Source organism: Lissotriton helveticus, chromosome 1_1 (assembly GCF_964261635.1).
Source record: "Lissotriton helveticus chromosome 1_1, aLisHel1.1, whole genome shotgun sequence".
Lineage (NCBI taxonomy): Eukaryota > Metazoa > Chordata > Amphibia > Caudata > Salamandridae > Lissotriton > Lissotriton helveticus.
Window position 1 is genome coordinate 187,989,708 of NC_136057.1, and position 24,042 is coordinate 188,013,749.

The 24,042-nt window shown below is 44.8% G+C and overlaps 1 protein-coding gene across 1 annotated transcript in view; it reads left to right on the forward strand.

Annotated features, from left to right (window-relative positions):
• Positions 1-6,504: 6,504 nt before the first annotated feature.
• The window catches only part of LOC144768491 (uncharacterized), a 137,772-nt gene continuing 120,234 nt past the window's right edge, over positions 6,505-24,042 (forward strand). The window contains exon 1 of the mRNA XM_078652200.1: positions 6,505-6,616. The gene's annotated coding sequence lies outside the window, so the exon portion shown is untranslated. The remainder of the gene's footprint in view (positions 6,617-24,042) is intronic.

Here is a 24,042-nt window from a genome sequence, read left to right on the forward strand (position 1 = left end):
ATCTTCTTTGGAGGACACTGCCGGGGTGAGCCATTTATTAGCCGCCCTTTCAAGACGCGCCTTTGGGTTTTCCCCTGGGGTACCTCGCTCCTTCCTAAACCGAACCCGGTAGGCCTCTGAATCTAGGCCCAAATGGTCGAATGATTGTTTTGATAGTGGCGTAGGGGGCGTTCCCCGAGGCGATGGCCACCTGATATGCCGCCTGAGCCTCAGCAGACAAAAGGGGTGCAAGAAAAAATGGCCACAAGCATGCGCAGCCCTCTCAAAGTTCAATAGGAACGCGTCAGGATCCTCTCCTGGTATGTATTTTTGGAGGGCTACCCCCGAGGGACAGGGATGTGGAATCCTGGGTTCCCGGTAGGGGCTGGTCTGGGGCTCTACTATCATTTTCTGTAGTGCTTCAATCTGGGTGGAAATCGTGGTTTTAAAAGTCTCTCTGTCTGCTTGAGCGGAGGTTAACTGCTGCTCGACGGCCCATCCTAATTGCTCTTGACTATTCACTAGGTGCTGCAATAGGTAATCCATCTTATTGGTACAGACGGCTGTCTATAAGCCCGCATTTTCCACCAGAGTTAGCGGGATAGAGGAACTCACAGAAGCAGGTAGTGATTTCAAAGAGGCCTTTATTGGCTTCATCTGTTTCTTTCGTCTTGGACTTAAACGGTAATACAGTAAGGTTGCTTCTGGGTCTTTTTCTGGGGATGGATGTCCTCTCAGAAAGGGCTTCCCTTTCTTCCTCCACTCCAGGGTGCTCCCGGTATAGCCGCAGGTCCGGAATGTAAGAAAGTAAAAGAAAAAGACTTGGGTTCAGTCGGAGGACTTGGATCAGGTAGTGCTAGGGAAGGGGTGTGAGGGAGCACACGGTGCACAAGAGAAAACGAAAGGATACCAAACAACCGATAACTGGTTGTGGTGTGCCGATAGTGCTCAGGGTTGGTGATTGGATATGGCCGGAGTGATTTTACGGGAGTTTAAATCCCTTCCTCCCTGCCCACCCCGAGACATGCGCCCGTACCTCGGTGAGGCACGCATCTCCTGACGAGTGGCTGGGCGAAGCGTGGTAACGTTGGCCTCCTGGCTCTGTCACACGGCGAAAGGGCTCGTCACTCCTGGATTCCTCTGGTGATCTTTCCTCGACTCGTTCCGCAGCTCCTCCACACTCTCGATCCTCAGCTGGGCTCGAAGACGCTTTCCTCTCTGTTCTTCCGGGTTTTGTAATCTCTGACCCTGTGACGTCCCAGGGGGCGTGGTCTTGCACAAACTCGGCCCAATTAATATAACAGGGTCCTACTTCCTCCCTTGGTCAGAAGAGTGACGTTCCAGCCGGGTTCCAAGTTTCGGTTTGCTGTGGGGAAAGAGGTGAGACCTGTATGGTTCTGTCAAGTGAGTCAGCGTTCTTCACGGTTCCGGACTGGTCGCTCTTGTGACAGGGTACTAAAGGGATTGTAGTAATATACAACCTGCGGGCTCAAGGGGGGAAAAGTTGGGTGTTTTAGCGGCACTTGATGATCTTCTGGAGAGTAATCAGTCATGCTTATCTCTGATTATTGTGATATAGTTTGAGCTACTCTTAAATGAGGAGGGTAATTATTCAGATGAGGAAGATTTAAGGTGGGGTGTCCCAAAGTTGGAGCTAGAGCCAATGAAAAAATGGTCTGATGTGGCGATCCATATTAATTCAGTATGTATGGAAAACGGGCTACGGGCACTAAATGGCCGTACAAAGTCTGATAGGCTGGGGCCTGTTACATTTAACAACGGCTATAGTGCAAGTAGAATAGATTACGTGCTGGTCAGCCTAGTACTGTGGCACACAGTAAGGGATATGATAATACAAGATAGATTAGAAAGTGATCATAATCCTCTTTGTGTGGAAATGGACCTGCTTGGTCATAATCTTGTAATGGAATAGCAGATAGTTATATATCTAAGGAGGTGGTACCATCAAATGATCAAAGAAGACTAAAATGGACCAAACTAAAAGAACTACACCTAGTGCTGACTAGCATTGATAAACGAGTTGAATAGAGCAATTAGCGTTCTAAAAGACAGTGTAACAAATTTGCTTGATCGCAAATTGCCAGCCATCATACATAACGAATTCTTTGGGCACTTGCGCACGAACTTTGTATCAAAGAGTAAATCTAAAAAGGTACCGTTACCCAAAATACAAGAACGGTATAGCACTGATTGCAAAGGGTTGCGTGCAGAGCTGGGAAAAGCCCTAAAAATAGGGGACCCAGCGCAGGTGCGACTAGCCAGGGCTACCTATCGGGGGGCACTACTCAAAGCAAAAAAGGAATGTGATAGCAAAAGGTGGGATGATTTGAAGGAGGCCTGTGTTAATAGAAATCCTAAGCAATTTTGGAACATCTAAAAATGGAATAGAGGAGGGCAGGCTCCCGAACCTCATAACCATGTCTCACAATTGGATTGGGTAAATCACTTCAAACCGCAATATGCGTTAAGCGAGCATGAAAGTGAAGGAATTATCCCTATTCAGTTTCTTAATGAGGAAGCATTCCGTAGGGTAGATGTGGAGGTGGCCTTAAAATCTATTCTGGCAGAAAAAGCCCCATGTCTTGATGGAATACCGGGGGGTGTATTTCTTGCCAACAAGGCAAGATGAAGCTTGTATATATATTTTTTTAGCAAACACCATAGCGAAGGGCTCGCCGATTCCAGACTCCTGGAAAGGCGTGGAAATTATCCCTTTCTTCAAAAAAGGTGACAAAGCGTGCCCAGGCAACTATAGGCCCATTAGCCTTATTGTTTCGCTCCTACAGGTAATGGGCAGGTTGGTTTTAAATAAAGTTCAGGACTGAATCGATGAAGGCGGTATTCTATCTCCCCTCCAAGCAGGATTTCGCGCTTTCACTAGCACTATAGATCAAGTATTCAGGTTCACCCTCCTGCATTGGAAAGTTGTGACCCTGTGTAAGGGGAGTTTGTATGCCGTCTTCGTGGACCTCCGGGCTGCATTCAACCTTGTGCCACGTGGGAAACTCTGGATGACATTAAAAGAGATGGGATTGCCATTGTCTCTCATTATTAAATTGCACGATAGCAATAAGGCAAGGATTCAATGGGGCAAACAGGGAGAAGTAACAGAATTTTTCCCAGTGGATAAAGGAGTACACCAGGAATGTGTTCTGGCCCGACACTATTTACATTGTACATAAACGGGATAGTGAATTGCATGAAATTAACTAACACTGATGCACTGACACTGGCAGGCAAGCTGATCCTCTCAAAAACACTGAGCGGGCTTCAAAGGGTCCTCTCAATCTTTAATGAGTTTTGTGCTCAATGGGGATTAGAGGTCAACGTGTCCAAAACAAAACTGGTGACTTTTAACCCACACAGGGAGTTTAAAGGGGGCATTAGATTAAATAACACTATGCTTGATCAGGTCAAGGTGTTCACTTACCTGGGGGTCAACATCCAAGAGGGGCTAAGATGGCCACACCAAGTGGATTTAGCATCATTGAAGCATAGACAATTGGCAGGGGTATTGTTAAAGGAATATAACACTTCTTTTACTAAGAAAATTAGCCCCTCCATGGAGATATACAATATGAATATAATTAGTTCTGCCTTATATGGTGCTGTACTTTGGGGTGATGAGAACTTAGCCAACTTCGGAAAATAAGTTTTTCAGGAACATAGCGAGATTGCCCCAGAGTACCCCGACACAGCCATTGATCTGGGGAGGAAGCCAATTGCAGAAATTGCTAAATTGCGCCCTTTGCTGTACTGGCGGAGGCTATGGATAACCCCAGAGCTAGCAGAATACGCGGCTGGTTTCCTAGACGAAGTCAGGGTTGATAGCTACTGTAAAATAAGGTGGTTAAAACAGCTTAGAGCCACCTTATTAAGCATGGGTATGACCTCCCTGTGGGAAGATCCAGATAATACTATCTTTCCCTCAAAACAGATTCTGAAAACTCAATACTGGGAAATGGCTCACACTGATTTGGTGAGGAACTGTGAGTCAGCTTCCCTTACTGGCCGCTTCTTATGCGGCAAATCTGTACCTGACTTAGAATGTTACTGGGATACCATTACAAAGCCCTTTGAGCGGAAATTATATTTCCAATTCAGGGTGGGTACACTGCCTATAAAAGCCTTTACTAACAAATGGTCTGCATCCTGTGATGACCTGTGTATGCTGTGCCAGTTCGGAAAAGAATCTCTATCCCAACTACTATTTGAATATAACGCTTACAGAGCCCCGCGGCGTATTTGGCTGTCCCCATTATGCAAACTTTTAGGGACAAGAAGGGCACAGGAGGCAGAAAGAATTTTAAGAAGTGACACTACCGAAGTGATAGTGGTCGCCATGGCGAGATTCTTGGGGTGGGCATGGACTATTAGAGCACGGTCCCTCAAAGAGAGAACAGCCCACCAATTGTACACATCTAGCTATATTGTATGATAGGGTAGTCACTCGCCTCACACTTAACAGGTTACTAGGTTAAATGGAATTTTAATAAACTCATTTTATATAACATTTTAAATTGTATATAGTAATAAGGAATATTAATATTTCAAATCTGGAAAGTGTACATTGATCTTGTAATGATTTTATAATGAATGTTATCTGGTAATCATGTGTAATTGTTTTAAATGTACACTTGTGCTTTAATGACCTAACAAGTGAAATAAAGCTTTTTGGACTGAATTATCATGTTATTTTTTTAATCTCATAGATGCATTCTGTACAAAAAGCAATCATTGTTTTGTTTTTCTTTTCCCTTCAGCAAGCTTTACTTTAATGTATTAGCCAGGACATAAAATGCAAGCGTGACCTATTGCCTTTGCCAAAGATTGTTTTGAATTGATGTAAATTTGTTAGGTAGTTTTTGAGAAGTTAAAATTTAAAAGGTAGTTATATGTGGACAGTTGATCTGGTGGAAGTACTGGGAAATAAAAAAAGCATTATAATTCAACTTGAGAGTGGTCCAGCGGGAGCGAGCGATGTGACTGGGTGGCTGCAACCTTAAGAAAAATATTGTGGCTGCCCTTACAGGACATGGAGACTTAGGGGCATATTACCAACAACTAGCGATAATTTTTGTCTCTAACTTGTTTAGAGACAAAAATTATCGCCGCACATCGGCGATTTTTATCGCAGATAAACCTTGCTATTAGCAAGGTTTATCGCAAATGCGATAAAAAACGGCCGCAATGCATGAATATCGCTGAAAAGTCAGCGATATTCATGCATTATCGAGCAAATGCTCTTAGCCATGTTATCCACCTCCCATTGGATAACATGGTGAAGAACTGCTCAGGGCAGGTGTTAGCTTTTGGAGATATTCGCGCTTAGCGCGAATATCTCCAAAAGTTGGTAATAGGAGATAGCGATGTTAGCGACTGTTTCCAGTCGCTAACATCTTGGCACGCCCACTTTGCATGTCATTAGTGATAAATATCACTGACATGCAAAGCGGGGCCCAAGATGGTCGCTATCTCCTATTAGCTGTCACTAACTGGTGTTAGCGACAGCTTGGTAATAGGGAGATAATTTTATCTCCGCTTTCTTGGCTTTTAAAGCCAAAAAAGCGGAGATAAACCCCCTTGATAATATACCCCTTAGTCCCTGTGTCCTGCATTTCACAAACAATAGTACATAAAGAGGCAGTGTAGGGATACCCTAATCCCCCCACGCTGCCTGGGGCGCTGCATCAAATCCTTACGCCTCCCTAACCACTGGCATCAGTCTGACTCAGGCCCTTTCTCATGGGGCTTGCCCTATGTGAAAGGACACATTGCTGGAGTTGCGTCTGTTTTCAGACACACTCCATCAATGTGTCAATTTTGCACCTGCAGATACGCCAGGAATACTGACGTATCTGTAAATCCTTGCGACATGGAGTGCCGTAGAGTAAATACGGTGCATCCATGGTGTCGCAAGGATGGCGCTATGACAAGTGTTGCATGGCTGGTTCCTCCCAGCGATGCAACACTTTTCATGAATGAGGCCCATAATACCATCTTGGATATTCACCCAAAACAAATATTATGTAGCCCAGTGTTTAAATATTAGCTTGTGCATGGGTCAAGCTACCTCTCAAATCCTGCCTAAAACATAACAAACCAACCCAATTATAAAAAATACATTAAAACAACCGAGATTACTTAAAATTAATAATTCTGTAAATTAAAACAACCAGCCCCTTACAATACCGCATTTGTGAAGGGTTCTCGATTGGACATGCCATTTTTGTTTTATGTGTCTTAAAATAATCCAAGTCTGCGACTAGTGTTGCCATCTCAGCTGGTTTTAGATGGAAACCCCATCTGTCACATCTTAAAACCCAGGCCTTTCCTGTACACAAAATGCTTATTTGTGTGAAATGCATTCACGACTGGAGGCAGTTTCTGTCAATGGACAGCAGGAGGCGCTCCTCTCATGCTGATGAAATTAACTGAACACATTGTAGCGAAGGGAGAAGGGCCTTCCTTTATCGGGTCAGCGGCGGCAGAGACAGCACTAGTGACGGATGCTGACATCACTTTCAGACACTCACAGGCGCCCCTGAGGCTCCAAACTTTCATCTGCGCCACTCCAGCCCCCGGAGGAGGAGAGAGCCTGGGAATATCTGCACAGGTAGGAGATTGTCAGCACCTTCTGTTGTATTTACATAAATAGACTGAATAATCCTGGAGGGAATCTCTACCAAGAGCCGGCTGAGCTGGGCTCTTGATCTTCTATCTGGAGACCTCTGGGGAGGGGGATTTCCTAACAGCTCAGGGGGTGTTTGTGTTTATCATTTGTGTTGAAGAGGGAATGCACACTGCCCTGAATTTTACTGCACCGTGAAAAATCTGTGCACATGGTACTGCATCTTACTGCACTCTGGGGATCTGTGCACACAGCACTGCTTTATACAGCACTATGAGGGATCTGTGTACACTGCATTGCTTTATATACAGCACTATGAGGGAACTGTGAATGCTGCACTGATTTCTACTGCAATACGAGTCTTTGCACTGTTTTTTTCTGTACTATGAGGAACCTGTGAACACTGCACTGCTGTTTACTACACTGTAAGAAATCTGTGCACGCTGCACTGCATCATACTACAATACGAGGGATCTGTGCACACTGCACTGAATCTTACACTGAGAAATGTGTACATTCTGCACTGCTTTATACTACACTACAAAAAATCTGCGCACCTTGCATCTAATTACACTGAATAATCTGTTCACACCGCGCTTTTTTCTGTGTGATGGCTACATATGGGTTGCACTGCTTTTTCCTGCACTGACAAATCTGTGCACTCTGCACTGTTGTTTACAGCGCATAGTGTACACACTGCATTACATTAATTAGACTATGATAAGCATTGCATGGTGCGTTTTGTTGCACTATGAAAAGTATGTGCATACTGTTCTACAGTTTACAACAGAGTGAGAAGTAAGGGCATGCTGCACAGCTTTTTGCTGCACTAGGAGACATCAATGTACACTCCAGTGCTGTTTACTGCACTCTGACAAATCTATACATACTCCAATGCTGTTTAAGTATGAGAAGTATGTGCATGATGGATTGTGCATTCTGAACTCCTGTTTAATGCACTTTGTGAAATCTTTTAACACTACTGAGAATTTTGTCTGCACAATAAGGAATGTGTGCATATCTCATTGTTTTTCTGCTACACTGTTAGAACACTATGAGCACCTAACTCCTTTATATTGTACTACAAGAAATCTGTACATACTATACTTCTTTTCACCATACAATGAGAAATATGTCCACTGCACTGCTTCTTCCTGCACTGAGAGGTATTTACAACTTAAACAGGAAGTCTATGCGCACTGCACGGCTTTTCACTACACTAAGAAGTATGTGCACACTGCACTGCTTTTTACCAAACTGAGAAATCTGTGCACTCTGTACTGCTTTTTACTACACTATAAGGGACATACTTAAAGTAAACTTGTTGACTGCCCTGCTTTTTACTATATTATGAGAAATCTGTCACACTGCACTGCTTTTTACTATACTATGAGAAATGTACACACACTGCACTGCTTTATACTGCACTGTGAGAAATCTGTGCACACTGACTGCTCCATGAGGGAATTTACAAGGCACTGCTTTTTATAACCAGCAATGGGAGACTTGCAGAAGAAGAAATGTATGCATGCTGCTCTACAATACATTACTACACGATGAAAGATGTTTAAAGAAAAGGTAATCTGTACGAAGTGCTCTACTTTTTACTCACTTTCTACTTGCAGGTAGCAAAAGTGATAGTATGTGCTGTAGGTCATTTCAACTTGGCCTTAGAACCGGAGTGTCATTATGTGCCCTTGTAACTCCAGTTTGGGCTGCCTTTAGCTGCTCCTGTGTTTCAAAATATCATGACGAAAATGCTTGAGAGCATCTCAAATGTAGTAATATTTCAGGATGGCATCTTGATACTTGCTGATACGAAAGAAGTGCATGACAAATATGTTGTAAGAGTGCTGTCCACCTTGGAATCCAGTGGGGTTACTATCAGGGAAGACAAATGTATCTTTGGAGTATATTAAGTTTAGAACCTAGGCCATCTGTTGACATCAGATGGGGTTAAACCCAAACTGAGCGTTATTGATGGTATCACAGACCACTCGTTGATATTTTGTCTAGAAACAAAATTTTTAAAAGCCACGGTCAGATTATCTATCAAAGTATTAAAGTTTTATTTTAGAGTGATTCACATTGCGGAAGGAAAGAATGTTAAAACTAACTTTCTGCCTTGGTTACCTCACAATGTCTCCAGTAAGCACCCAATCACAGTTTTTCTTCCAGTTAATGAAGTTCCAGGTCAGGCATCACCAACCCACCTCCATTAGTGAGGAGCTGCAGTTTGGTTAATGTCAGTCTGCGACTTCCCATGCCTTATATGTGGTATATCAATAGGATTTTCATCGCCTGAAAGACTGATTTTGGGAGTCAAATTGGGCAAGCTGCAAAGGAATACAAGAGACTTGGAAGGAAAACCATCTTTGACTTATATAGGAAGTGTTAGCCTGAAATGTTTGAGACCGCAGGGAAGTCCGCACAAGTTGAAAATTGCTCTCAAGGAGATTGGCTAATTTGTGGTAAATACAAACACCCAGGTAGCAAAATGTAACTGGATTCCAGCAAAGATTCTTCTCTATGTCTGGCAGAATTTCACCTATTGTCGGAGCATGTATTGGGAATGCATTTGATTTGTGGTTCAACAACCATGGCAAATAGCACTCGTGACAGCGGACAATCCTGTCAGGTCCGGTCTCTGTCTTACAGTCTGCTAATAAGGCACCCCTGTTCAGACCCCAAGATAGAAAGGGGCGAATATAACAGAAGTGTCCAGGTGAGGAAGCTATTCCCTAGTCCCATTCTGGCCAGTGCAGTGTAAAGATAGTCCCAGCGGAGAGAGTCAAAAGCTTTCTCTGTCAGTGCCGATCGCTACTGCTTTAGGAAAGTTCACTAATGGGGTATGGAGCATTTGGTGAAAGTTAGGGCTCATAATACGTTTAGGTATAAAACCTGGATGATCAGTGTGAATAAGATCACCTGAATGGGGGCCCAGTAACCAAAGTTTTTCTAAGTATTTTATAATCCACATTTAAAACGGAGAGGGGCCTGTAGAATGTTAACTTATAAATCTTCCCTTTTTAGGTCTCCCCTGAGCCAGCGCAAATGCTGCTCTTTAAATTTTGCCTGAGCCAGCGCATGCGTTGCTCTGACGAGACATTTAGTAACCGGGTTAAAAAGTGGCACCCAAAGGCTTTTGCCAGCCACCAGCTTGCTGTCACGCGCACAAACGCGTGCAACTTGCACAGCTATGCCTCTCCTTTCGCGCGCACCACTCACGTTTCTTTTAGCGCGCACAACCAACTCCCGAAACTCTGTTCCTCGTGCGCGACCAATGCTTGTTTATTATTTCCTTTTTGCGCACGCGCACACAACTCCTGCTTCTCCCCCTCCCCCACCACATATCTCATTGCTAGGCCAATGTTTATTTAGCACGGCATCCTTTTTAACAATAACATGGCTGTACAATCACGCAAACACTGTTTTAATTTTTTTTTAAATTGACCAAAGAGGCGCTCTTCCATGTAGCCCAAATGTGCCTCCCCATTACTTGTCCCACAGCACTAATTATTTTCTGTAACTCCTGCGGGCCTTCGACGCTACTCTAGTCCCTAGTACACCCCTGCCCTCTTTGCTCCGTCTCTTGTTGGTTCGCTTCCTTCCCCGCCTCCTCCCAGCTGTTTTTGTTTGCTTTCCCAGCCACACCACCCCATCGTCTGTCCTGCTTTAATTAACCCCAACATTCCTCCGTGGTGTTTCTTGTTTCCAGCATCTGTAGATGTTTCCTGTTTTAAAAACATTTTCCACCCCGGCATTATAGCCACTGAAACCTGTTCCTAAGGTTTGATTTTTTGTTTCTTTTTCTTTTTTTCCGTCTTTTAGTCTGCAATAATTATTCAAAACATTTATTTTAGTAAGCTCAAATGTTAAACGCTAATGTTAACACTCTAAGCTGAACAGGGTTTCACTTTGCATGAATGCTAACAGACTGTCCGCCAGCAGCTTGGCGCAGACACCCGAAAGGCGATAACCATGAAGCTGCAGCGGCCCTTGCTAATGACCTGCACCCTCCTGTTCCTCCTGGGTAAGGACTGGCCTTCCGTCTTCTTCTCACACAGCCGCCGTGTTCACTTCCTACGCCCTATTGTGTTAAGTCCATACCCTTGCTATTTAGTGATCCCATATTATGTAGAACACATACAGTCATTGCTGACGTTTTAACTGCTCTTTGGAGTCTTAAGCTTACAGGACGATACCTTCCACGTTAAATCCAAAACTACAAGTCCCAGAATGCAGAGTTGTGTGCTTAAAAGAGTAACCTGATGAAGATGTTCCGCATGAGATTTGGTCGTCGGACATGTGTTCTTTTCTCCATACCACACACTCCAGGCGGGGGATGAAAATTCGGTTACACAGGCATAATCTTGTGTAATTTTGCTTCACGTTTATTGCCTAATTATGCGCAATGGTGTATGGGAACATCACAAACAAGCAGAAGACGTTCAGGTGCTTGTGTTTTTGGCGATATTATTTTTAACGCCAAATGTGTCCTCTCCTCACGTACATTTAATTTCACCCTAAAATGTAGCGCAAAATGGGAGTTTGGCATTACATGAGTGTGCAGAATTTTGTCAAAATTTCACGTATTTACATAAAAGCAAATTAAACTAATTTGATATTCCCTACCCAAGTCCACGTGCCTTGTGTTATGAATTTACAAACTCAGTGTAGCTGTCACCCTGCATTGTCGCACACCCTCCCCACTGTGCTTCCCTCATACAATGACATTTTCCTGTCCAATATCCTCGAAGCCTTCGCCTGCCCCTACCCACGGGTCTCCATTCAGGACCCCCATCACTCTCTAGTCGCACAACCCCTAATATAGCCCCCCTCCATTCCATCATAATTCAATTTGTCCTCGTTTGGCAGAGTTGGCACATTCCTGGCCCATGGCACAAGTAAAGATTTGTTCAAGCCAGAGCTCGGATGACAATGAAGGCTGTTATGTAATTCAGAGTTCATAAACTGTTAGAAGTAAACTGTTGATTTCTTGTGGTTTAGTAGATTATTCTATAGAGGATCAATGGGTTCGGCATATTTAAAGTTTTGACATTTTTTTATGAAAATACAACATGAGTTTATATTTGTATGCATCGTGGCCCACGTTGGAGATCCAGCTACTTTTTATTGCAATGTATCTTGTATACTGCCCAACATTGTCCCAGTGGCTTTCTTGGTGATACCAAAGGGAATGATGGATGGAGCGTTTGAGCAAATCAAACACTCACCCCCAGTCAACTGATCTGGGTTTAATCCATCACCATTCTTTAGCTCACTCCACCACCCCAGTTCAGACATGGCCGTATGCAAATCAGTCTGACCCTGTGCCTCATGGGAACAGTCCAGGCCGAACTGCTAAGCCATGTCTTCCCTGGACCGGAAACAAGCATCCTGGGACCGGTTTCGGATTCATAATTCTTATCAGCCAGGCTATCTTGAATCCAGTGGTAGAGTGAGCAAGGGACCCACATCTGGGGGAACCCTGCCAAATTAGGGCGAACAAAGCGATACCAAAGGGGATGATAGACTGAGCGTTTGAGCAAATCAAACACTCACCCCCAGTCAACTGATCTGGGTTTAATCCATCACCATTCTTTAGCTCACTCCACCACACCAGTTCAGACATGGCCATATGCAAATCAGTCTGTCCCTGTGCCTCATGGGAACAGTCCAGCCCGGACTGCTAAGCCATATCTTCCCTGGACCGGAAACAATCATAATCCTCATCAGTGACTTTCTTGGCGCTCTCCCCAAGTCGCACACACTGATACCAGCAGAAAGATTGCAAGAAAAACAAGCATTGTCATAGCCAATAGGTCTCGCCTTTGGGACCTTATACGTGTTTTGCCATGCAACAGTAGATGTTGTTGCACCAAGGATATTGTGCTGCATAACTAAATACTTCTAAGGTGCTAAAAGCTAGACCTATTGGCTATGTCAATGCTTGTTGTGGAGTGGAACAGACGGGTACTCTCCATCATTGGTGGGAGTTCTCCCAGTGTTCCTGCTGCCTTATACAATGTAGTCAAGATTGGGATAAGCATGTCTACATAACATGCATAAAATTCCAGGAGCAAGCCTTCTGAGCCTGGTACGTTGCCCAAGGCTTTAATCTCTCCCTCACTTCCTATATTGTGCTATCACCTCCAAGGGATGCAGACACTGCCAATGACAATTTCTTCATACTTGCTGACAGAACATAATCCTGCATAGTACCTCATCAAAGCGCCCATAGATGTTAGACTAATAGACAGCAAAGACCGTATTAATTTCGGCCTACCTGAAAACCAGGTCACCTTCCCTTTTTTCACATCTGCAGTATTTGGAAACCCTGTCTGTCAGGACTGGCCAGCTCCACTAGTAATCTGCTGATTTTATCACAATCTGCGTGTGCCCTTATAATATATGCTCAATAATTGTAATCCTGGAGTCGCTCCTCTAGTTTGAAGAGGTTTTTCCTTTCTACTCTAAGTCTATCATGAGGCCCTGTTCACTCTCTGTTGGTAGCTCCAGTTTCATTAAGAGGTACTACTAGTGTTTGATCTCAGGATGATTCGGGGCCCAGGCCCCTACTACTGCTGAGATGCTATGACCGCATCCCACTCCACTTACGGGGAGGAAGTCGTACCCGTAAAGTATTTACTGATCGTGTTCCTGAGGGTAGATCTGAAGGCTGCCTCATACAGCATCGCAATAGACAATGGCCAGTCCAGAATCAGTAAAAACAGCTTGTGGTCACAGTATTTTTTTTGCCCACTCCCGCATGTACGCTAGCCGAGCATCAGAAAGTATGTAAGCAAACTGATAGCTTGTGCATACTTGAGTAATACATAAAGAAGTTGCATCTGGAATTAAGGTTCTCCAGGTATTGACAAATCATCAGTGGTTGATCCAATATCGAATCGCGTGGGCAGTTTTATGTAGTGATGATATGCGCGGGGTTGTGATCTAACTAAAGACACATCTGCCATGCAGTTAAAATCTCCTCCAAGTAACTCAGGGTAACGATGTATTCTGTTGAGGAGAGGCGCTAGGGAAGATAGGAATGATTGTTTGGTCCACATTGGGGGCATAAATGTTAACAAAGGCTATATCCTTGCCATCCAATTTGCCTGTTAATATCACAGTGACCTTCTTGTTTTATGATCTCTATCAGCAAGAGAAACGTGGTCCCAGGAAGAATCCAAACCAGCACCCCCTGCCCGTAGCAAATGCTGAGTACGTGTTGGCGTAGATTTTCACCCTGCATTGTTTCTGCAGTGCTAGACCCTCTTCTTTTGTTAAGTGAGTCTCAGAAAGAAGTTCTATTTAACGTATCTATGAGGGATGATACAGATATATCATTTGTGGTTCTCGTGGCCCACCCATAGTTGTTGTTCCAGGAGTACCCATTTGGTGCGTTCCAGATCTGTGGCAAAACAATATGCTTGCTGTAAGAAGTGATGGGCCATGATATATTTCCATTTTTGGGAGTCTCAGTCTGCCAGAAGTAGCGGCTTGAAGTTTGGACATGGCCAGTCCTCATGTCTCACCTTGTCAAAAGTATGTTTAAATGGCTGTCTCTATTAGGCATAGTTCTGATGATGGTCGGGACCAGTGTAGGCAGCATGCCGAAAATTTAATTAACCTGTGACTCTACCCCCATGTTCTCAGTTTGGACTTGTCCCATTAGCGACAATTGTGGCATACTCCATTTAGTAAACTCCCTGTGAATTTGATTCTTTATTTTTTTATTTTTTTATGTGACTTATAAAGCGCACTATCACCTTGCAGGCATCCTGGCGCTGAGGCTCAAAGAGGGCGGAAGTGTCAGACAGAACCGGACAGAACGGGCAGATTACATATACTGAGGAAACAGCCATGTTTTAACCTTTTTTCTGAATGGGAGAAGCTCCTTAATGTGCCTAATTTCGCACGGAAGCAAATTCCAGAGCTTAGCCGCGGCTACCTCAAAAGATCTACCCCCTGACCTGGTCTTCCTAAACCTAGGCACTCTCACCAGCCTAGCCGCTGAGGAGCGAAGCAGCCTGGATGGGGAGTACCAAGCAAATTTGGATAGCAGGGGCAGAGGGCCAATTCCATGTAAGGCCTTGAAGACAAGACAGAGGGCCTTGAATTGTATCCTCTGTCGCACAGGGAGCCAGTGCAACTTCGCCAAAGCCTCCTGCTCGTGTGCTCTCCTAGGAAGCCCCAGAACCAGCCTAGCAGACGCTGATTGTAGTCTTTGGAGCCTGTCCAAAAGGAAGCCCGGGGACTCCAGTAGCAAGGCATTACAGTAGTCCAACCTACTGAGGATGGTACACCTTGCCACCTGGGCACGCGCCTGAGATGGTAATAATGGCATGATCTTCTGCAAAGATCGCAAAATAGCAAAACAGCAAGAGGTCGTCTTATTGACGTGTGTCTCCATGCTGAGCTTCTGATCAAGCATGACCCCTAGGTTGCGAACTGATTCCACTGGCCGCACTTTAGTCTCTGTCTCAGGAGGCCAAAAGTTCTCTGGAAATGGCCGGGAGATCTTATTCCCGGTGCTAAAGAGCACCTCTGTCTTCCCAGCATTAAACTGGAGGGAATTGTTCTTGAGCCAGCGTGACGTATCACGCAGGCAGTTGTGAAATACCTCCACAGGTGTAGAGTCCTCTCCCTCAAAGGAGAGGATCATCTGCGTGTCGTCAGCGTAGTTTATTATTTTAATTTTGTAAGCTTTAATGAGTGATATCAGAGGTCTCAAGTATAAATTAAAAAGAATGGGACTAATTGCTGATCCCTGTGGCACCCCGTGTGAGACCTTGGAGAAAGCCGATTGAAAGGGAGGCAGGGACACCGCCTGCTGTCTGTCCTGCAGAAATGACCGGAACCACCTCAGAGCGCTACCTCCCACCCCAGCATCACTTAAGCGGCCCAGCAGGATCCCATGGTTGACCGTGTCAAAGGCGGCAGACATATCAAGCAGGATCAAAAACGCTGCTTGTCCCCTGTCTGCACGCCTTTGAAGCTCGTCCACGGCAGTGACCAGTGCTGTTTCGGTCCCATGAGCCGGCCGTTAATCAGTACAGTCATATGCGATAGTCGTTAGTAATCAATCATCTGTGATATTTCAACTTGGCGGGGATTTACCGAGATGGATGTTCATGGAGGGCTTCCCTCGTGGTATTGATCATAGTGGGTAAGATGTCACTTTATGTCCAGTTAATTTTGTACTTGGAAAACGCTGTAAAAACTGATATGTAGAACATCAGTGCTGGCATCGGAAAATCTGAAGAGGCTAAAGTAAGGAGGTAGTAGTCCGCATACAGCATAATTTTCAGGTTTCCAGCTTTGGTTTCAGTACCCCAAATGTCTCATGAGGAAAATATAGTAAATGTGGGGGACTCTAGGGCAATCGGGAAGAGTATGCGTGAAAGAGGACATCCCTGCCTCATGCCATGACAATGGGTTTCTTTCCCTCCTTTTCTGCTTCTTTTCTGGCATCTCTTTGTTCTCATTATCTGTTGTATGCATGCTCAGAATTTTGATTTTCCTAAGTGTAGAGTCAGAGTCTTGAGTATTATACCTTACATCCCTAGCTTTATCAGCATCCAAGTTAAACGTAGTTACAAAAAGACTGCATTTCCCAGAACCGATTGGAATGTATGACTACAGAATACTGAACCTGATGCACACTAGGTCTCATAGTTTTAAAAAAATATATATTTTTATTTTTGTTAGGCAAAAACAGGAATTAAAAGAAAGCATAGCAAAATCAGGTACAGTCGTACAGTGGCATTCATATGCCGTCCATATCACAAATAATCCCATATCGGTATCCCTTACGGCCACTCGGTCCACCAAGTCCCACCCAATCACACAACTTTGTTGTAATATCAATGCTTCATCCCCTTTTGGGCTGTCACAAGAGAACCAGTACTCATGGTTGGAGTTGAAGGAGGAACCCACAAAAGTCTTGCTAGCCTTCGCCCAGCCCTCCATCAAACCCATAATATGTCCTCCATTTGCCCCATACCCTGCAAGACTTTTTCAGACATCCTCTTGCCTTGTAGGGTAGGGAACTCTTTCTGCTGCCATGTACATGTACATTCCCACCTTCCACTCTCGGAGCTGGGGCGTCAGTGCCCCCCTCCCCCATGTTCGTGCTACATCCCGTTTCGCAACCACCAGGGCTAGCATGGTGAAAATTAGCTGTGGGTGTCACAAATCTACGTCCCCAGGTATACCCAGCAGTATGAATTTGGGGTCCAGTGGTAGTGTTGTTTCTAGAACTTTGCTCAATTCCCCCAATACCATCCCCCAGTAAGTCTGTATTTCGGTGCAGTCCCAAATGGTATGATAGAAATCACCCTGAACGTGACCACCCCTCTGGCAACTAGGGTCGCTAGCACGGCCCATTCGGTGTAGTCCGGCCCTATCATAATAGACTTTGTTTAGTATTTTATATTGTATTAGGCGGAGACAAGATTTGATGGCCACCTCCCGATGATGGCTAAGAAAAGGTACTATTCAGACTGAATTCAAAACGCTAAATGTGCAAATAAAGAATTCTATAATATACTCACTGAATTTCGCAAACCAAATTGCCTAGAAGGAACTCATCCTGTTACTCAAGATTTCGCAGACAAACTGGCAAATCATTACACGGACAAAGCAGACACATTGGAATCGTACTTAAAACAGAAACAAAGCACCAGCACTAACCCTTGTACAAAACAACAATCCAAGAATGCTCGAATCAAGCCTCTCCGTTCCTTCCAACACATCTCACACGACGAATTTATGGACCTGGTCAAAGTAAGCTGGCCTGCCGGCAGCCCTTCTGACCCCTGTTCGCCACAAACTTTCAAGACAATTCTTTTAACAACCTCTGCTGCCACTCCAGTAAGAAGAATCAAAAGGATTCCTTAACTACTGGAATATTTCCAGAAGAACTCAAAAAGTCATACATACGCCCTTTACAGAAGAAAACAAACTTGGACCCGCTGAACCCTGACAACTACAGACCCATTACAAATGGACCGTTCCAGGGCAAACTGATAGAAAGACCAGTGTTCGCCCAGATGTCACAATTCATTGAATAGAATGACATACTTTCAGACTTCCAAACAGGATTCCGTCCGGGAAGAGGCACTGAATCTGCCCTCCTTGCCATCTGGGATGACCTAAAGAATACAGTTTACCGCAACGGGGTTGCTGCGCAACTCCTCCTGGACCTCTCAGCTGCCTTTGACATGGTTGACCATGAAAGTCTGAAACAAAGACTCTATGAAGCCGGAATAGAGGGAACTGCTTTAGACTGGATAGCGTCCTACCTTCGAAACAGAACTAATGTCATCCATACCCCACCTTTCTCGTCCAAACCATACTCCACAAAAGCAGGGGTCCCTCAAGGTTCTATCATCTCGCCCATGCTTTTCAACATCTACATGAAGTCATTACCAGTACTGATCAATAAATCTCACCTCACGTGCTATAACTATGCAGATGACATGCAAATACTCCTTCAACTGGAATGCCCCAAAGACATCGGAAAATCACTAATTTTTAGCTGTCTCAGAGCCGTGGATCAGTGGATGACCTGGAGCCATCTCAAATTGAATGCTTCAAAAACTGAAATGCTGACGTGTGGTGATTGGAAACATTACAACCCACTTGCCGCATGGCCTGATGACCTGGGATCACTGCCTAAAGTATCAAAGGAAGTAAGAAACCTCGGAATGACCATGGACTTCAAGCTGTAGATGAATGCCCAAGTGGATAAACTAGCAAGATCAAGCTTTGCTTCTATAAAAACGCTGCAACAAATTTTCCCTCATTTGGGATTTCCACACAAGGTCCAAGCTACCATCTCCCTTGTTCTGTCCAAATTCGATTACGCCAATAGCCTCTACCACGGATCACCTTTAACGACCATGAAAAGACTACAACGGATTCAGAACTCTGCTGCCAGACTACTCTTGCATATCAAACCGCGAGCCCACATCTCCTCTGCCTTGAAAGCCCTGCATTGGTTACCGGTTGCCAGAAGATCCACGTTCAAACTGCTTTGTATCACCCACAAAGCAATACATGGAATGGGACCGCTCTTCATCAGGAATAAAATCACCAAACATATTCAACAAAGGAACGTCTGCTCTAAAGGAGCATCTCGCCTCAAAATCCCACCATACAAGAAAAAAACCATGGGTGGCACATCCTTCTGTGTTCAAGCAGCCAAACTATGGAACTCTTTACCCCCCAACATAAGGTCCACCGACAACCACCTTATCTTCAGAAAACTACTCAAGATTTGGCTCTTCCCCAGATAAGCACCATACGCAAACAGAAATTTACAGCATATCCCTCTGTAAACAAGCATTTTTTATTTCCCTATAGATATGTTCCTATCTTTGTGTATTACTTTGTATAAACATGTAAAATAATTATGTTGTTGAGAGAAAAAATAATAAATAAATAAAAATCAGCTTTGGTCTACATGTACATACTTCCATTGTGCATCTATGTACCTTCCTTGAACTTGGACCTGTGTGTCTGTTACTTTTCTCATGAAAAAGCATATCCAGTGCACTACCCTATTTCTCATCCTGTGCCTCTATCAATATCTTTAATCTACATATACTTACCTCCTTTATGTATCTATATACGTTCAATGTAATTATGGATCTATATATTAATCACTTTCTTCTAATTTAGCATTTCCAATGCACTACCCTATTTCTCAGCCTATACTTCGCTCAATATATCTTCTAGCCCAACCTTCTGACTCATCTTAAACTTCTTCTACTACTCCTTCCAATGCACTACCCTATCTCTCATCCTATACCCAAGCGTCGAATTTTACGATCTTAGGGGACCTAAATATACATTTAGACGACCACGAGTGCCCTAATAGGAATCAGCTTCTCTCCATCCTGGAAGCTTTTAATCTTCAACTTCAAAACACAGGTCCCACACATTGTGCCGGTCATTTACTGGACCCGATTCTGTCCAACCTGTCTTTAGACTGTTCTCGCGAAGCTCTACAAATTGCCTGGTCCGACCACTTAGCTGTCCCCTTCTCCTTAGATATAGCTGAAACAGCAACAAGACCTAAGGTGGTAACTACCAGGCCAGTTCGGAATTGGGGGAAGATCAACATACCAGAACTCAATAAGCTACTGATCAAATCTCTCCCGTGCGCTGAACTACCAGTTACTGCACTCAATTGCGCCACCGAACTCTGGCTAACCAATGCGGTCAATTTGGTGCTACCGATGACATCAAAGTCCGCACTCTCACACCATCCCCCGGCTCCATGGTACTCGGAACAACTTAAAAGCCTCCGCTCACAATGTAAGACCTTGGAGCGTAAATGGAGACAAGGATATTCTCCCTCACGCAAAGTTACATATAAAGAAGCCTTGAAGAAGTACCACAACAGCTGTAAAACTGCCAAAGCAGACTACACTAAAAAAACAGTGACGGATGCACAAAACTGCCCAAAGGTGCTATTTTCCATTGTTAAAAAATTGACTGGTGCATATTCCACTCCTCCTCCTCCGGCACTTGATGCCACCCAGTGTCAGTCCTTAGCAGATTACTTTATAAATAAAGTTGATCTTATCTATGACCATTTTACTGTACTTCCAGGGACTACTTCCATTGTCCCTGATATGGTCCAGGAACCAGAAAATACGGCCACTGATGCAGCAATTACCATCTGGCAGCCTTTAGATGCCACTTCCTTTGTTTCCTGTCTAAATAGTGTGCGATCGGGCTCCCCACGGGACGCTCTCGCGGCCAAAATACTGAAACTATTAGATCCCCTCACTCACCCCACCATTATCAAATTACTAAACGCTTCGCTGAGTGAGGCCCATGTCCCCCAACCTTGGAAGCACGCCATGGTGGTACCTTTACTAAAAAAACTGGGTGCAGATTCTTCCAACCCTGCCAATTTTCGCCCTATATCTCTGTTGCCAATCTTCTCGAAGATATTGGAGAGACATATAAATTCCCAGCTTTCTAAACTGGTCGAAACCACTGCTTTTCTCCATCCTTCTCAGTCGGGTTTTCGGCCAAGGCACTCAACTGAGACAGCCCTCCTAGGGGTAACAGAGAGTCTTAGGCATGGTGTCGATCAGGGAAACACCATGGCGCTCATCCTGCTGGATTTGAGCGCAGCCTTCGACACCGTGTCGCATTCCATCCTCATTGACTCTCTGAAATCCCTAGGTGTGGCAGGCCAGGCCTTGGCCTGGCTGGTGTCTTTTCTCAACGACCGAAGCTTTCAAGTGTTCTCTTCTAAAGCAGCTTCCACCATCTGTCCTTCCACCCGCGGCGTCCCTCAGGGCTCAATCCTTAGCCCTTTATTATTTAACATTTATGTTAAACCTTTGGCAACCATAGTTGAACAGGCTGGGCTAACCCTGTTTTCCTACGCAGATGACACCCAGATTGTCTTCTCCTTATCAGGGAGAGACGAGAACAATATCTCTGCACTCAAGTCGGGCCTCACTCTTGTGGCCGATTGGATGCGGAGAAACTGTCTCAAGCTGAATGGGGAGAAGACCGATTTGGTCATTCTGGGACGGAATAAACATCTTTGGGGTCCCCACCATTGGCCCACCGAACTGGGAAATGCGCCTACACCATCTACTGCAGTTCGTAACCTGGGTGTCATTATTGACGACAGGCTAACCATGAGGCAACAGGCTACTAAGGTTGCAGCCATCTGTTTCTCAACGCTGCGGTGGCTTCATAAGATTCTGTGGATGCTTCCCCTATCCTCCCGCAGAACCGTAGTCCAGGCACTTGTAACATCACGCCTGGACTATGGCAACATTCTCTACTTGGGCGCAGATAAAGCCACCATACATGTGCTGCAGGTTGCGCAAAATGCGGCTGCGCGCCTGCTAAAGAACGTCCCTAGTCGTACTTCAGCCACTGCCGCCTTACGTGACCTCCACTGGCTGAGCATCCCTGAACGTGTTAAATTCAAGGCACTCTGTTACATGTTCAAGGCCAAGCAGGGCAGCGCCCCAGCATATATTCAAGGGCTGGTAAAACCTTACAGACCCCTGCGCTCACTAAGATCATCGGACACTGGCAATTTCACAGTGCCAAGATGGAAGCTGACAAAAATGGGAGGCCGCTCCTTTTCTACTTTGGGTCCTAAATACTGGAACTCCCTCCCTTTAGCACTAAAATCAGAGACCAACCTGCTTTGCTTCCGTAAGGCTCTGAAGACTCTGCTTTTTACTAAGCATGAACAATAGTCGGCTGTGGCCTCAAGTCAGGTGATAAACCCTCCTTTCTTCTATAGTCTATCCCTGGCGCCGGGAAACCCATTGTGGGTAGCTGTGCGCGATATAAGCTTAAATAAATAAATAAATACATCTATCAATATATCCTCTCCATCCACTCTCTCATTGATCCCAAACCCCATACCACTACTATGATTGCCATAATAACCCTTTCTAGACTCTCTCCTACTCTACCCCTCCTTGCATCATCTGACACCTCTTTTACTAAACCGATCCCCTAAAACAAACCTTTCTAAACTCTTTCCTCTGAGTCCTCCCCTCCAAAACTCAGTTTTACTCATCCAAAATGACTCCTCCTATTGCTAAGACCTAAAAAAAACAAAAAAAAACATCTTTCACTTTTATCCCTCCACTATCATTTTCAATCGAAATTAACAGACTAACATGTTCACTTCTCAAATTCCATATTAAACTATACTAATATACTACCCAAATAACTGAATAACATATCCACTACCCAAAATTACGACATATTTTTTTACTATACTAATTTTCAACAGTAATCCTTTATGGGTTCCGGAGTGGCGTGCTACTCGCCAGAAAAGCGATTCAACACCCATCAGGGGTAACAAGTGCTATATGAATGCAAATCTTTCTTCCCCTTTTATCCCTCTGCTATCCTTCTCACTCCAAGTAACTGAGTAATATCCACCACTGAAATGACTTCATATTTCACCATATTAATTCACCGCTCATCCTTTGTAGGCTTCCTGAATAGCATGTGTCAACAAGCGCTATATAAATACAAACCTTTTTCCTCCTCTATCCTTCTGCTATCATTCCTGTAAGAAGGTGGATACCTGACTATGGTTACCCCCAACTTTTTGCCTGGTGTTTAGCTGGTTTTCGACTTAGTTAGCCTGGGATCCTGCTATTCAGGACCCCTGGCTATCTGCTCTCTCTGTAAAATGGACTCCATGTACTGTAGGTACATACCAAATTGGATATTGGGTCACCTTGTGAGTCCCTGTATAGTGTACCAAAGGTACCCAGGGCACAGGTGCACCCAAGGCCTACCAGGGGCTGCAGCATATATTATGCCACCCCTGGCTGGCCACCTAAATTGACACAACTGTCTGATCACTCAGCTGGGGCAAGGTTGTGTAATCACCCCTTGCTTAGGTATAGTATCCATATACCTACCTTATATATAGACACATAGTAACCTATAAGTCACTCCTATGGCAGGCCTTAACAATCCTGGAGGCAGAGTGCTTGGTTATGTGTGAGATGGTGCTCTAGCATGAGCTGAGCCTGTCTGCAGCTTTCGGAACCTTGTCCTTATAGCTGTTCTATGATATTGCCATACATATACTCTTAAGTGCATTATGAACCTCGCGGTTAAATGCTAACTTTGGTTTGGCTTTATCCAAACATGTCGTGTAAGGTGTCATACGCTTTGGAATACTACCCCCTCGCCAATTCTGGCGACAGGGGTAGCATTCCACCCTTCTAGAGGGAGAAGACATGTTATTGCTGACTATCCCGGTTAAAGTCAACCAGAGCCCAGCGTCACAAAATGGACGCTGCTGCCACAGACACGAGTCTGACCACCTGCTGCTGGGAGTCCTTCCAGTCACGGAGGTTTGGACAATAGGTTTCCTGCCTGGAGAGGTGCGAGCACCACCCCAGACAGGACTTTGTGTATTGGGACAGGGAGGGCTGAATAGACTGAGACACTGCCTGAGGCACACTAGGTGCTGCATGCATACCCCAGTTCAAACCGGTTGCTGGGGCACTCCAGCCCCAGCTCTGGCGCGAAACTGGACAAAGGAAAGGGGGTGTAACCACCCCCCTTTCTGGTCCCACCCACAGGAGGGACCTAGAAAGTAATCCAGCCCCTTTTAGTTGTATAACGGTAGGAGCTGAGTCCCATTATTTTAAATTTTGATCCTGAACTGAAACTTGAACGAAACTCTGGACCTTCGACATTCTGCTGAATCTGAAGACTGAAGAATCTCCCTTCTGGCCAAGGAGTGACCACCCTGGGCAACCAGGCACCATCCAGCAAATCAACGGCTTGCTTTGTCGACGCTGCCGCCGGTACCCGAGTACAGAGCCTGACAAGACCCAGACTTCCAGACCTCTCTGACCCTCTCTTCACTT